Raw genomic sequence first — 14,617 nt, 5'->3', positions numbered from 1 at the left:
CCAGGGAAGGGGGAATACACATTAAGATGACAACATATAATAAAATAGTAAACAACATACATTCATCATTCGGGCGGGGTAGGAGTCCTTATCCCCAGGCCTGGCGGGCGAGCCAGTTCTTCAAGGCTGTGCGGAAGGCTGGGACGGTGGAGAGGGTACGAATCTCCACAGGGAGCTCGTTCCAAAGGGTCGGGGCCACTGCTGAGAAGGCCCTCCTCCTTGTAGTTGCCAGCCGACACTGGCTGGCCGATGGAATGCGGAGGAGGCCTAGTCTGTGGGATCTTATGGGTCGTAGGGAGGTAATTGGCAGAAGGCGGTCTCTCAAGTATCCAGATCCACTGCCATGTAGGGCTTTATGGGTGATTAACAGCACCTTGAAGCGCATCCGGAGATCGACAGGCAGCCAGCGCAGCTCGCGGAGGATAGGTGTAATGCGGGTGAATCGAGGTGCACCCGCTATCACTCGCGCGGCTGCGTTCTGCACTAGCTGAAGTCGCCGGATGCTCCTCAAGGGCAGCCCCATGTAGAGCACATTGCAGTATTCCAGCCTAGAGGTCACAAGGGCCCGAGTGACTGTTGTGAGAGCCTCCCGATTCAGGTAGGGTCGCAACTGGCGCACCAGGCGTACCTGGGCGAATGCCCCCCTGGTCACAGCCGTTAAATGGTGGTCGAATGACAGCTGTGGGTCCAGGAGGACTCCCAAGTTGCGGACCCTCTCTGAGGGGTGTAAAATTTGACCCCCCAGCCTGAGTGTTGGAATATTGGCCAAATCTTTGGGAGGAAAACACAACAGCCACTCGGTCTTTTCTGGGTTGAGCACAAGCTTGTTAGCCCTCATCCAGTCCATAACGGCCTCAAGACCCCGGCACATCACATCAACCGCTTCATTGATTTGGCACGGGGCGGACAGATACAATTGAGTATCGTCCGCATATTGATGGTATCTAATCCCGTGCCTGCGGATGATCTCTCCCAGCGGTTTCATGTAGATGTTGAATAGTAGGGGGGATAAGACCGAACCTTGCGGCACCCCATAATTTAGGGGCCTTGGGGACGATCTCTGCCCTCCCACTAACACCGACTGCGACCTGTCCGAGAGGTAGGAGGAGAACCACCGTAGCACGGTGCCTCCCACTCCCACCTCCCGCAGTCGTCGCAGAAGGATACCATGGTCGATGGTATCGAAAGCCGCTGAGAGGTCAAGGAGGACCAGGATGGAGGAATGTCCTTCATCTCTGGCTCTCCAGAGATCATCCATCAATGCGACCAAAGCGGTTTCTGTGCTGTAACCGGGCCTGAAGCCCGACTGGAAGGGGTCTAGGTAGTCTGCTTCCTCCAAGGACCATTGGAGCTGTTAGCTCTCTCTCTGTTTGTTAGATGCTGGGCTGATCTGATCTGAGTGCCGTGAGCTATTGTAAGTGTTGCAACTGTTAGCAAACTTTGTGTACCGGACTGATTATATGATTACCGGACTATGTTATTTGGTTTATCCCTTAACTGAAAGTCATTGATGACTGACTGAATTATCCGTGTATGACTTGGACTTTGATGGACTCTGATACCTCTATTTCCACGAAAGTAAAAGCCTATTTAAACTGCAGTGTCTCTGTATGCTGGTTTGTGCGTTCTCCAACACAACTCTTCACAATGCTTCACTGAACGTACTCGCTCTCCCAACAAGGAACTTACCTAACACCAGTCACTCTTTATGTTTAAAACTGTAGCATGGATCTGTCAGGTAAAAAGTGTCTTTACATTTCTGAACAGATCAAGGGTCTGGCTAAGGCTTCCTAGATCATAGAAGTTGGTGGAATGTTTGGGAATATGTGATGGGTTTACCACCTGGTTCTTCTTTTTAATTTATCCCACTTTGGATTTGTTGTTTGTTACTTATTATAATGTTTCTATATGGTGGCCAGCATCAGACATATCAAATTGAATCACATAAATGATTTCCCCAAAGCTACTAGGAAACATAGCTAAATAACAAAAACATCAATTCACCTGAGTCTTTTAGAGCAAGAATTGTCTCAGGTTATGGTCTTAAGGGATTGAAGTGAGTATAAAATGACTATAGGAAAAGCATGGAAGAACAAATGTCTGTTTATTTTATATAAACTGCACTCTGTATGCCCTGATTATCTACATCAACTACAATAGAATAAGACACTATAGCAATAGCACTTAGACTTATATTCTGCTCCATATTGCTTTGCGGCACTCTCTGAGAGATTTACAATATTAGCATATTGAGCCCAACAATCTGGGTCTTCATTTTACCAACCTCAGAAGGATGGAAGGCTAAGTCAACCTTGAGCTGATCAGGATCCAACTCCTGGCTGTGGATAGAGTCAGGCTACAATACTGCATTCTAACCACTGCAGCAAAAGGGCTCCTATACAACCTTGGTGACCTTCCTAGAATAGCTCAGATCGCTACAATGTTTTTTGTTTTTTTGAAATATGATCACAGCCTGTAAATTTACACACTGTAGGAAAAATAATATACAATAGTACAATACCCGAATTCTTTCAATCACTTACAATTTTGTGGGTTTTTCTTTTACTTATTTGAAATAGAAACTGTTTTGTTACTTTATTTCTGCTGACTCACCAAATTCTTATCAGTGACTACCGTATTTTCCTGAAAATAAGACAGGGTCTTATTTTCTTTTGATCCCTGAAATAAGCACTTATCCTTATTTTGGGGGCAGTCTTATTATTTTTGAAGTGCAGGAAGCAGCAAGCGTGGTCACCTCATGGGTGCTGTTGTGTTGCAAGATTTTTGGGGAGGGCTTATTTTCAGGGGAGGGCTTATTTTAGCACATGCACTCAAAGTTCTATTGGGTTTATTATCCAGGAGGTCTTATTTTCAGGGAAACAGGGTATAATAAAGGTTATTATTACCTGGAACGGCTGCTCCATACTGAGGATATTGAACTTGTGGAAGTGAATATGCTGGGCCTGAATATTGTGGAGGTGCTGATGTGGGTTTAGTTTCATTTGCTAGAAGAAAAAGGCATGGAGATAGGCAGTATTACATATACATCTTGCATAAATTACATAACTATATTGCATTTTATGCCCAGTTTTCCTGCAAGTATATGTGTAATAGACTGAATTTTGCCAGTGTTTTAAGGGTTATTTTGAATGAATCGATTCATGAATATATAGAAATGAAATCAAAATGTATGCATTATATGACCAAATGTGTAAAGTAAAATGAAAATGTTTATCAGTGAAAATTTTTGTATATAAATAGTTCATTTAAACATGCTAATCTATTGCATTATTCATACAGCTACTCCTTGTTCAACTGTGGCAAATTGGACCAACAATTCCTTTGTTAAATGATACCCACATAAAGCACAATGTCACATGATTGTGCCAAGTTACAATGGCAGTTGCAGCAGTTCCAGTTGGTGTTAAGACAAATCCTTCATGGACACAACATCCTACAGTCATAAGATTGCCACTTGCAACCCATCTGCTGCCTGACTGTTTAAAAAATGGTGACCGGGTGACTGTGGGATGCTGTATTTTAAATCTGAGATGGTTGCCAAGCACACAAATTGTGATCATATGACATTCATGCTTAAACTATACATAGAGACAAATAGACAGGCATAGATATAGCTATCTATCATTATCTGTCTTCTTTCTTTCTTTTCTTTTCTTTCTTTCTTTCTGGTTCATTTTTCCCTATTCCCTTTTCTTCAAATCAAAATCTGTTTGTTCACTGAGTGGCAAAAGGAGATTGTTTCATCTCAGGTACAAAGTTATCTTTCCAATCTAGAAACTGTACCCTGCTTCTGCAGACATCCCTGGTTTTACTAAAGAAATAAGATTGTTTATATTCATTTTGTAAACTTGAGCACTTCCCATACCATTCTCTCACAGATATACAGATACATGTATGTTACTTACACATTTCCATCATCTTTTATTTCGTCTTATCTGAAAAAACAAGACATTCCTTATATAATATGAACACATTATTTCAGATGCTTCAGTTTGCTTTTTGAGTTCATAGATAAAACTAAAGAGAGTGGGTTGACCAAACTTTATCAAGAAATCAGTGTAGGCTTTCAAAAGACCCAAGTAATCTGTAAATAAAATCAAATATGACATTTGAAAAAAAATTCTAATGTGATATATATGGACAAGACTACATTGTAACATACATATTTGAAGAAAAAGTACATTTCCAGTACAATCTTCTGGGCTCCAAATGTTATACTTCCATAGTAAATCCAACAGTCTATTTCATGTTTCCTTGGATTTCACCACATCCTATTGGTTCAAAATGATTTTTCTTGATTTTTTTTTTTGATAACTTTCTGTATGTATGTTCCAACTATAATTCCATTACGGGAGTGATTTTCTAATCTAACAAAATCATATATTCTTATTTCTTACTAAAATTGGATTTTTCTCCAAGTTATTCTTATAGAATAACAATAAACTGCAATAATGTACTATTGGTTCTTTCACATAAAAGCTGGTTTTGGAAGTTCTGTTAATTTTAAAATGTGTTTGTGTTTCAAGAAATGTGCTCTGTGTTTCAAGAAATTCTTCTGAATTTCAAAGAAGTATTTTTATTTTATTTTGTTCCAAATTATAACATTTACAAGACAATATTTGGATCATAATTTAAAAAATGGCGTATCTTTCAGCCAGTGTAATATGATACAGAGACACTTACTATCTGCAGGGTCATATTCTCTTTTTAAAAAAGAAAGCAAAATACATAACATATTTAAGAACTTAAGTCTGAATAATGTTCTTTTTCCTGTGCATGCTTAGAAGTATCATTTAACTTGAAACCTTTCATTCTTTTGAAAGTCATGAAGAGTCACTTAAATGTTAATACCATTTTATAATGCCTTGGTAAAGCCACGCTTGGAATACTGCATTCAGTTTTGGGCACCACAATGTAAAAAAGATGTGGAGACTCTAGAAAGAGTGCAGAGATGAGCAACAAAGATGATTAGGAAACTGGAGGCTAAAACATATGAAGAATGGTTGCAGCAACTGGGCATATCTAGTTTAATGAAAAGGAGGAATAGGGGAGACATTTGGACTTCCCACTGTGGTCCAAGGCTGCAACGCAGGGATCATGAGCTTGTTGTTAACAGTTAACATATGTTTTGTTTTGATAGAACACAGGTGGAAAATTGTGGCTGGGGCAATTTCATTCTTATCTATTATTAGATACATTTTTTCTTTGTTTTATCTTATTATTAGGCTGCTTTGTGGAGAGACATTGTGGCTAAAGGAGAGCATAAGTTATTTTTCTGTTCAGGAACTTTCTAACTGAGTCGCTTATGCCTTTAGTTAATATGAACAGATAATGCACTCTATGAGAGATTACTGACTGGTTATTGAGAGTAGATACTATGGTGGTGCAGAGATCTAGATTTGAAAAACCAAATGTAATTTAGAGTCTCGATGGGTATATATTTTCATTTTCAGCTGCATTACTGGAATATTATGGCAGTTACAATGGCTGCTGAACTCAATCCTGGGAAAGGACCAGATTGCTCAAAACTTACAAACATTCATTTAGCCACCATCCAAAGTTACAATGGTATTGAAAAAAGTGACTTACCACTGGTCCTCTCACTTATGACCACTACAGCATCCCCAAGGTCACAAGATCAAAATTTGGGCAATTGGCAACCTGCATGTATTTACAATGGTTGCGTTATTCTGGGGTCATATGACTGACATCTGTGACCTTCTTAGCCAACTTCCGACAAACAAAGTAAATGGGAAGCAAGATTCACTTAATGACTGCATTACTTACTTAACACCTGCTGTAATTCACCTAAAATCACGGCAAAAGAATCATAAAAGCAGATGCGGCTCGCTTACCAATAGTTTTGCTTAGCAATGGAAATTCTTGTTCCAAATGTAGTGTAAATGAAGGACTACCTATATTCTAAAGCTATATGGTTCAAGTCACATTTTACCTTTCAATTCTGAATCTCTGAATAATTAGAATATGCATTTCACACTCTGCTGAAATCACTGGGAATTGATAAGTTTTTTTTTGTAATTGAACTTAAAATCATGAATTTATTGAACTGGATAGGGGCCAATCTAAAGAGCTATGTCCTGTGCCCCATACATGTCCCCTATGCTGGCTTGTAAGATATCTCTACGTTAGAAATTATTGTTTGCATAGAAAACATTAACATGCTTGATGGAAAATTGAGCTTTGCTTCTACATGAGGAATACTGGATAACATGTGCAAAAAATGATTAGTTCTGAGCTTAACATTAGAGAATGCTCTATATGCCACAAATATTTCTAAGATTAAGAGTGTTTGGAAGTCTGCAACTAGAAAGATAAGAAAAGTTAAGTGTACTCAAGAAAAAAAAAAGAAATGAATGATAGGAAAGCAGGGACCGTATTTTTTGTACTATGAACTGGAGTATAAGACGCACCAAGATTTTGAAGAGGTAAATTTTTTTAAAAAAGTTTTTGCCTCCCCAGCTGCCAAGAACACTCTACAGGTCTCCCAAATGCTCTGCACACACCATTTTTTGTGGAAAAGAAGTATGCAGAGAGTTTGCTAAAGTGTTCCTGGGGACTGGAGAATGCAAAAACGCAATGCATGGTTTGGATGGTGAAAAATTGGCCCCTTTTTTTTGCAAAAATGGGGCATGCAGAGGGTGTAGGAGGCCTGTAGTGTTCCTGAGGGCTGGGGAGCATGTTTTGCATGTAATGAGTCTTATCTCATATATTAGTTTCACCTTTTAAATTGCATTACTGAAATAAATGAACTTTTGCACGATATTCTAATTTTTCGAGTTTCACCTGTAAATAGGTACCATTTGGGTGGGAAGGTAAGAGTGTTTTGTGTGCCTTAGCATCTAATCATGCTGGCCACATGACCATGGAAGCACTGGCTGCCTCAGCTAGGAAATGGAAACAGACACCATCCCCTAGAATCAGGCACAGCTGGGCGAGATAGATCTTTACCTTTACTTTAGGGCAATGCTTATTGAAGTTGGGAAAAATAGATGAAAAAACTTTACAGCATGCAAATGCTGGCACAAACGTAGTGGATAATATAGAGTCATTCATGAAGATGAGTATTTGTTGAAAGAAGCCATGCATCTGCCCATTTTGTTACATGGAAATTAGAGTTGGATATGTCAGGACAAAAATGATATTAAGTTGATCAGCACATAAAAATCTATATTTGCAAAAAAATATGTACAGTTAGAATGAATATTATAGAAATGGATAGAACACAAGAGTGAGTGACAAAAACAAAACTTGGAGCTATTTAACAAATGACATTGCCATAAATTACTTTCGGCTATGGTTATCATCTACAAAGTCCTTCAATGCATAGGGATACACTACAAGCATGCTTTTCATGATTTGCCTCTGCCTTTGCTGTGGTATGGTATGTTTACATTTGATTTACAGTAGTCCTTGACTTTTGATAATAATTGAGTCCAGAATTATGGTTGTAGTTTGTGGTGGTTGTTAAGCAAGGCACCCACTTAACACAAATTCCATTTCTCTCTGTTGTGATCATCAAGTGAAACATGGGGCCTCAGGCAGTGGGGGAAGCCCTAGGAGGCTGTACTGCAGCACATAGCCAGCTCACATATGGTCAGCCTTCCATGGCCTCCTCCTTTCCCTATTCAGAAGTCAGATAGCACCATGCCTGAAGCAAGCACCGTTATGGGAGAAGCCACAGTTCTCAGACCATGATGATTGTGACCCCTGCCAAATTGGCACCTGGTAACATAAAGCAGCCTCTGTGTAGGAAGGCCACCTGGCAGTTTGGCTGCTTCTCTTTCTCAAAGTTGATTTTCAAGTACTGTTTTTTGAAAGAAGCCATGTAATGCCATCTCAGAAGCAGGTGCCATTTTGGAAAGGGCCACAATTCTTGAATTGCAAGAATTGTGATTGCTTCTGGGATTACATCATCTAGATTCTGTGTAAGAAGGCTGTATGGAACATCAGTTGCTTCCCCTTGGAAAAGGGAATTTCAGAAGAGGTAAGTGGAGTGAGATATGATGGGGCATGGGAGGTTCAAAGATATGGGTTCCAGTGGGGCAGGAAACAAGTTCAAGGCCTGAGGGAACCCAGCCGCAGGGGAAGTACATCCAAGGGACTGAATGGGGAAGGATGGGGAGGAAGATAGAAGGGTGGAGCAGCTGCAATGTCCCTGCGATCTGTCATAATGGCAGGTACATTGCCAAGTGCCCAAATTTTATTCATGGGACTTCAGGGTGCTGCAGCAGCCATAAATTCAAGTACAGATCATAAGTAAATGCCACTGTCATTTTGAATAATTACTAAATGGATGGTAGTAATTTAAGAATTATCTGTACTGATTAAATAGTATTTTGGGTAAAGATTTTTGTGGAATTAACTTATTTAGCATGTATTAATTGGGCTCAGGGCAACATATATTCCAAACTTGGTAAAAATTAGAGCATACAATACACATAATAATAAATACACTGTTCTTTGTTTTAAAATTGTGTCCACGTGCTTCACCTGTTGCAGTATACAATCCAACCATGGTAGCTCTGGTAAACAAATGATTTCAGCCTGTTTATTTTGGTCTTGTAATTCCTTTCAATCAGAAAACTTCCTCTATTCTCAATAGCAGAGGGAGTTTCAATGGTCAACACTTTTACACAGGAAAAGATTTCATCCTAGAAATGGACCATAAAAAAATAACAGTGACAATAATAACAAAACATCTCCTACCCCAACCAGATAACCATCAACGATGCTTTATTATTTCTGATTCTACAACAGATATTAGAATTTTGACTTCAGTGCTTCCCTCTGGTTATTGATAAACAGGGGGGCACCGGGGAAAGCGGGTGGAAGAAAAGAAATCGGCAGGTCAAAAGTTCAACTTTGGAAGGTAAATTCAAGAGTAATCTGACAACTCCGTCTGTGCCTGTGGAGTCAAACTGTCCCCGCCCCACTTAACAGTCCTGAAGAACTCAGTAATATTTTGGGAAACGGCAACGAATCCCTGGGCGTTTCCTGTTTACTATTCTTCCGTTTCTTTATAAGAGTGTTGTCGTTTTCAATCAAAGCCAACAGTGGAGCCAAGCAACGTTTTCGTCTGGCAAACCCTCCTATCCCTCACCCCTGAAATTCCGAGACGAAAGGAAAACTTACATTTTATGCCTTTGCGAAGGAGGAGTTACTCTAGAGTAAGCGCGTCGGAATCGCCTTTGCAAAAAAAAAAAACCCATCAAAAGGTACTTCCAGCCACGTTACTCTTTACTGCTGATCGATGTGTTTGTTTTTTTCCCCACCCGTGAGAAAAAAACGTTAACTTGGGCGACTTCTTTTCTTTCCGCCCAGCTCCAGGGGCTCTGCTAGGGAACAGGATAGGGCGGGGAAAGAGGCAAAGAGCAAATGGAACTAAATATGGGAGGGTGAAGTAAGAGGCCCCGAGGAGGACGCGCAGTTCAGAGTATTCCAGGGAAAATATCCCCCCTCCTGAGGAAATTGGATTCGCCAGACAATGTGCTATTTAATTGCACCAAGGAGGAGCTCTCTGCTTTTTAATTGCCTGCATTAAAATGACGGAGAGACAAGGCAGAGAGAAGTGCGGGCTGCGGTTGTTTAGAAAAGAAATGAGCGGTCTTTTGCCTACGTCGTGGGACCAAGTCCGTTGGCTCGTCGCTGTAAAATCAACAACCAGTCTGTAGATCTTTGCCATGGATTGAGTAATAACAAAGCACCCATTATGCCTTTGCTCCATCTGTTCAGTCCATCACCCCAAGTGTTTTTTTTTTAAATGTTTTCTTGTTTAGTCGGTGGGAATCTTGGAACAAGAAATGAAGAATTGCCTGAAATCCAATCCGAGGCAGGTGCTTTCTGGTAGCACAGTCTCTTCCCATTTCCCCCCTTTATTACAAATCTATTTGTTTAATATATTCAATTTATTTTGACTTAAGACATCAGGTGTGCCGGGGGAAGTTGTTGGGTACTCAAAAGGTAGTGTCTATTGCTCAGCTGTTAGAACCAAACATTCATGTAGTTGGCTAAATAAACCATGGGCACGGCCCCAATCTAATTCATTTGTTTGTTGTGGCAGGAAATGGGAAAATGGAGTAAGGCCATTTCTTGGCAGCACCTAATTGTTTAATGTAGAAAGAGCAAAGTAATGTAATGAAACAAAAGCATCAGTGGTTGTTGAAAACGTTGAGCTGTTCATTTTCAGTGTTTTTTTTATTAGCTATGAAATAGAAACATCATTACTGAAGTTGTAACAGTGTCCAAGAATTATAACAGAGGGTAGAATATTTAGATGGAAGGTTATGGATACAAGTGCTTTGCATAATGAAAACTTTTTTTTCCCAGACGTCAAAACAGACAATATATAGAGATGTCTTCTCTTTCACTTTTGCTGACACATCTGGGTTTGTTATCTCAGCACATCTGGATAAATACAAACTGCACAGACCAAGAGAGATCATTTTATTCCTGAATATTAATATCCCAAATTTAAATATGAATGCAAAATAAATTGTCTATTTTTAAAATGAATTTAAGATTGTAAACAGAGAAGCTAATGAAATATAACCACCTAAGTGTTTAGTTTTAGTTTGCTGAATAAATACAAAGTACAGTTGTATTTATTTAAACTTATTTTTCATTTCAGACTAATCAGAAATAAATTCACGGAGGAAAGAAGACTCAAGAATGCCAACAACAGTGACAGTTTAGTGCAGTCACTACCTCCCACTAGTGGGCGTTCCAGCTTTCATGGTGGATAGTAGGGGTTTGCTGTAACTCTGCTTTATAAATTTTATAAAGTAAAGTTACTTCCCTACTTTATAAATCACCGTTACTGTGGAACCCGTGGATGGTTAGAAAATTTTATTAACAAAGATACAAAAGTGGGCGGTAGGTATAAAAAGGTTGACAACCCCTGGTTTAGAGCCTCACAATCCACAGACATTCACAAGATTTCACTTTGTTTGCTTGCTTTTACAATTTTATGTGGCTTTTTAGGTGTGCTGCAAAGTACAGGTAGTCCTCAACTTACCACAGTTCATTAAATGATGATTGTTAGGGTGACACTGAAAAAAATGACTTGTGACTGTTTTTCACACTTATGACTGTTGCAGCACCCTCACGATCACATAATCAAAATTCAGACACCTGGCAACTGACTCATTTTTATGACATTTTTATCGCTGGGGCATATGATCACCTTCTGTGATCATTTGACAAGCAATGTTAATGGAGAAACTAGATTTACTGAACAACGTTACTAATTTAACAACTGGAATTATTAACAACTGTAGAAAGGAAGGTCTAACATGGGGCAAAACTCACTTAGCAAATATCTGACAACAGAAACTTTGGGCTCAGTTTTGATCATAAATCGAGGACTACCTGTATAAGATTTTAATTTTTAAGAGAAAAAAAAAGAACCATCAAAATCACTAGTGTCAAACTCACAGTGTCACATTGCCATCACATGATATTTTGAGAACTGGCCTGTGTGTGATACTCGCTATCTTCAGGCTGGTGTTTTCAGCTTCGTGTTTGTGTGAGTAAAGTGTGGTCGGAGCTCCCGTCTTTCTATAAATCTTGGTGGGGAGGTGAGGAGTGCTAGCTTTGTTTCAGTAAGTGAATTGATTGGCTGTGGGTTGTATCGTGATTGGTAGATTGGTGTTGATTGGTGCTCGCTGTGTGTCCATTGTTATTTTGTGTTGTAGCAGCCTGGGTGATGGGTGGGGGTTGTTTGTTGACTAGGGTAAATAGTTAAAAATCCAAAAAATATCCCTACCTTTTCCTGTGGGTGTGACTAGGTGAGGGGACATGTGACTTAGTGGGAATGGGCATGAGTGATGTCATGTTGGCCACACCCACTCAGTCACATGCCACCCACTTAGCCATGCCCATCAAACCGGTAGTGAAAATGTTTGAATCTTACCACTGGATTAACCGCTAGATAAGAAACAAAAGCAGCAGTATTGAATTTTTTCTGAAGTCAGGAAAAATGGTATACATCTGGTTATGTCTGATTGCGGCGCCTCGGTCCAGTTCGTTCAGTAAACATAAAATCCTATTGAAATAAAACAAACATGATTTAGATGAACTCCAGATCATTCCTTGTTAGGAAGCAAGACTTTTTCAAACTTAATTTATAATAAGATTACCATGAGATTTACCAGTAGGAAGCAAGCTCCAAGCAAAAGGGCTTTCGTTTTAACCTCAAGGTCCATTGGGAATTGGGTTATGAAGGTGCTGGCACCTGATGTAGTTTCTATTGCAAATCCTTTCCATTTCCTGATGATTTTTCCAATTGCTGATTTTTGATTTAAAGGGATTATCTGATTTTGAACAAGTAATAAAAAAATTATTCAAGAAAGTTACTGCAGCTAGTGTCCGTATGTATTTCCTCCTTTTGTAATATATAAGGATAACAATCCACCATAGTTTTAAATGCAAGGTGATATTTCAGAGAAATTAGAATTTGAATTCTATTGATACATAAAACATTAGCTATGAAGGTCTTATGAGAAGAGTTTGTGTGCACCCTCACTCATTGTGATTCATTCACAGACTTAAATATGATATTTTCACTTACAGTATGTATTAAATTTTCCCCTTCAGATTCAGTACAGGAACGTGAAATAATTTTGTAATAGTTATAACATCATTCTAAAAAAAAAATACTTTTAAGAGCATCCTGGTCAGAAATGCAAAATTCATATCAGATTAATAAACAATAACAACAAAGCTATGAGCACCACCCTCCAGTATGTCTTCTAAATTATTATCATGTTTTTCTCCATGATTTCACATTGGGCATATAAAATCCTTGGCTACAAAGAAGAAAAAGAAAATGATGGAGAGGACTATATGCAGCAATCCTATTTCTGCTTTTATGAATAGGAAAAATCATAGGTTTATCAATATTTAAACTTATTATATTCCAATACTGAAGGGTGGCCAAAGACAGAGTTTAGAATGTCATCTTACCTCAAAAGGAACATCCCTATAACCGTGCCTTAATAAATTAGGTGCAAGCAATTTCAAAATGTTTTTTCCGGCCTCATTCTGGATAACAAATCTGGGTTGGCAGACGTAATACTTCTGCTTAACATATCCAATGACTGTGCCTAGTGGTGCTTGAAAGCACGCAAGTCTTAAAGCTGTTGTTACAAGATCCTTGCACCCCTAACCCTTTAGAAATAAAACCCCAGGGGTCTTCAAACCTGACAGCTTTAAGACTTGTGGACTTCAACTCCCAGAATTCCTCCTCCAGTCATATTGGCTCAGAAACTCTGGCATTGAAGCAGGCAAGTCTTAAAACTGTCAAGTTACAAGACCCTTGCACCCCTAAACCTTTAGAGAGAAAAAAACCCAGGGGTCTTCAAACCTGACAGCTTTAAGACTTCTGGACTTCAACTCCCAGAATTCCTCCTCCAGTCATGTTGCAGCGACGTCATCTGCGTGGATCTGCTCCATCTTCATTTTTTTTCACAGGGAGCAGGGCTGCCGCTAAAGATGCCAATGAGCCCCCCCCCCACCACTAGAATAACTGCTGCTGCCGCCTCCTCCTCCTCCTCCAACAGAACCACCACATTTGCTGCCCAGCGCTGCTGTTGAGGTAAAGCCGCCAAAGCTCCTGCTGGGCCCCTGCCCATGGCAGCGGTGGCGGTGCCTCCCCCTCCACTCGGAACACCTGAAGCTGGGCTCCGGGTTACCCCTGCCGCCGCCTCCACCTCCGCCGTGCTTTTGAGAAGCCACAAGGCCTTTTTTTCCTGCTTCCACACCCTCCGCCACCTTCCTACTAGCTCCCGCGGCCTCATGGCTCCTCAAAAGCATGGCAGAAGAGGAAGGGGGAGGGATAAAGCAGGGGCCAGCTCAGGTGCTCCGCATGGAGGGGGAGGCACCACTGCCATGGGCGGGGGTGCTGGCGGGAGTTTTGTCGGCTTCACCTCAGCTGCAGCGATGGGTGGCAAATCCGGCAGTGCTGTTGGAGGAGGAGGAGACGGCAGCAGATATTCTGGTGGCGGCGGGGGCTTTGGGGGTTCACTTCAACCGCAGAGCTGGGAGCAAGCAGCTAGGATTGGCCACCCACAAAGGACCTTCCCGCCTTGCTTTGCTGAACATGGGTCGACTGATGCTAGTTTGAGCGGCCGCAGCAGGCACAAACTACCATCAGTCGCTCCATGCTCATCAAAACAAGTCTGGGGAGGTCCTTTGTGGGCGGCCAGTTCTAGCCGCCTGCAAAGGACTTCCCCACATTTGCTTTGCTGAACATGGGCCGACTGACGGTAATGAGTGGCGCAGCCGGCGCCTGGAGGTCCTAGGAGACCGATTGTGCCATGGAAGCTCTTGCCACCGTCTACACGCCTGTGCTAACCCTAGATTTTCTGACGCCCCTCAGCTTCCAGAGCCTGTGACAGAAATCACTGTGCGGCAGTTAGAAACTGCTGCGCGGTATTTTCTTGTTTCACCTTAGAGGGAGCAGTGGTGGAGACTCTAGAAATAGTGCAGAAAAGAGCAACAAAGATGATTAGGGGACTGGAGGCTAAAACATATGAAGAACAGTTGCAAGAACAGGGTCTGTCTAGTTTAATGAAAA

General features: G+C 40.8%; 1 long non-coding RNA gene across 1 annotated transcript; it reads right to left on the bottom strand.

Moving 5' to 3' along the window:
- Positions 1-11,842: 11,842 nt before the first annotated feature.
- LOC148043580 (uncharacterized) lies at positions 11,843-13,154 on the bottom strand. The gene is made up of 3 exons (XR_015698098.1): positions 13,006-13,154; positions 12,192-12,353; positions 11,843-12,085 (listed from the first exon to the last, which is right to left on the bottom strand). It is a non-coding gene; the product is annotated as an uncharacterized LOC148043580 (long non-coding RNA).
- Positions 13,155-14,617: the final 1,463 nt, after the last annotated feature.

The sequence above is a fragment of the Thamnophis sirtalis genome, unplaced genomic scaffold (assembly GCF_051295495.1).
Source record: "Thamnophis sirtalis isolate CommonGarterSnake01/CBP01778 unplaced genomic scaffold, rThaSir2_p1.2 scaffold_11, whole genome shotgun sequence".
In the NCBI taxonomy this organism is placed as follows: Eukaryota; Metazoa; Chordata; class Lepidosauria; order Squamata; family Natricidae; genus Thamnophis; species Thamnophis sirtalis.
Note: the sequence above shows the minus strand (reverse complement) of the source record. Positions and strands in the feature narration are given on the sequence as shown.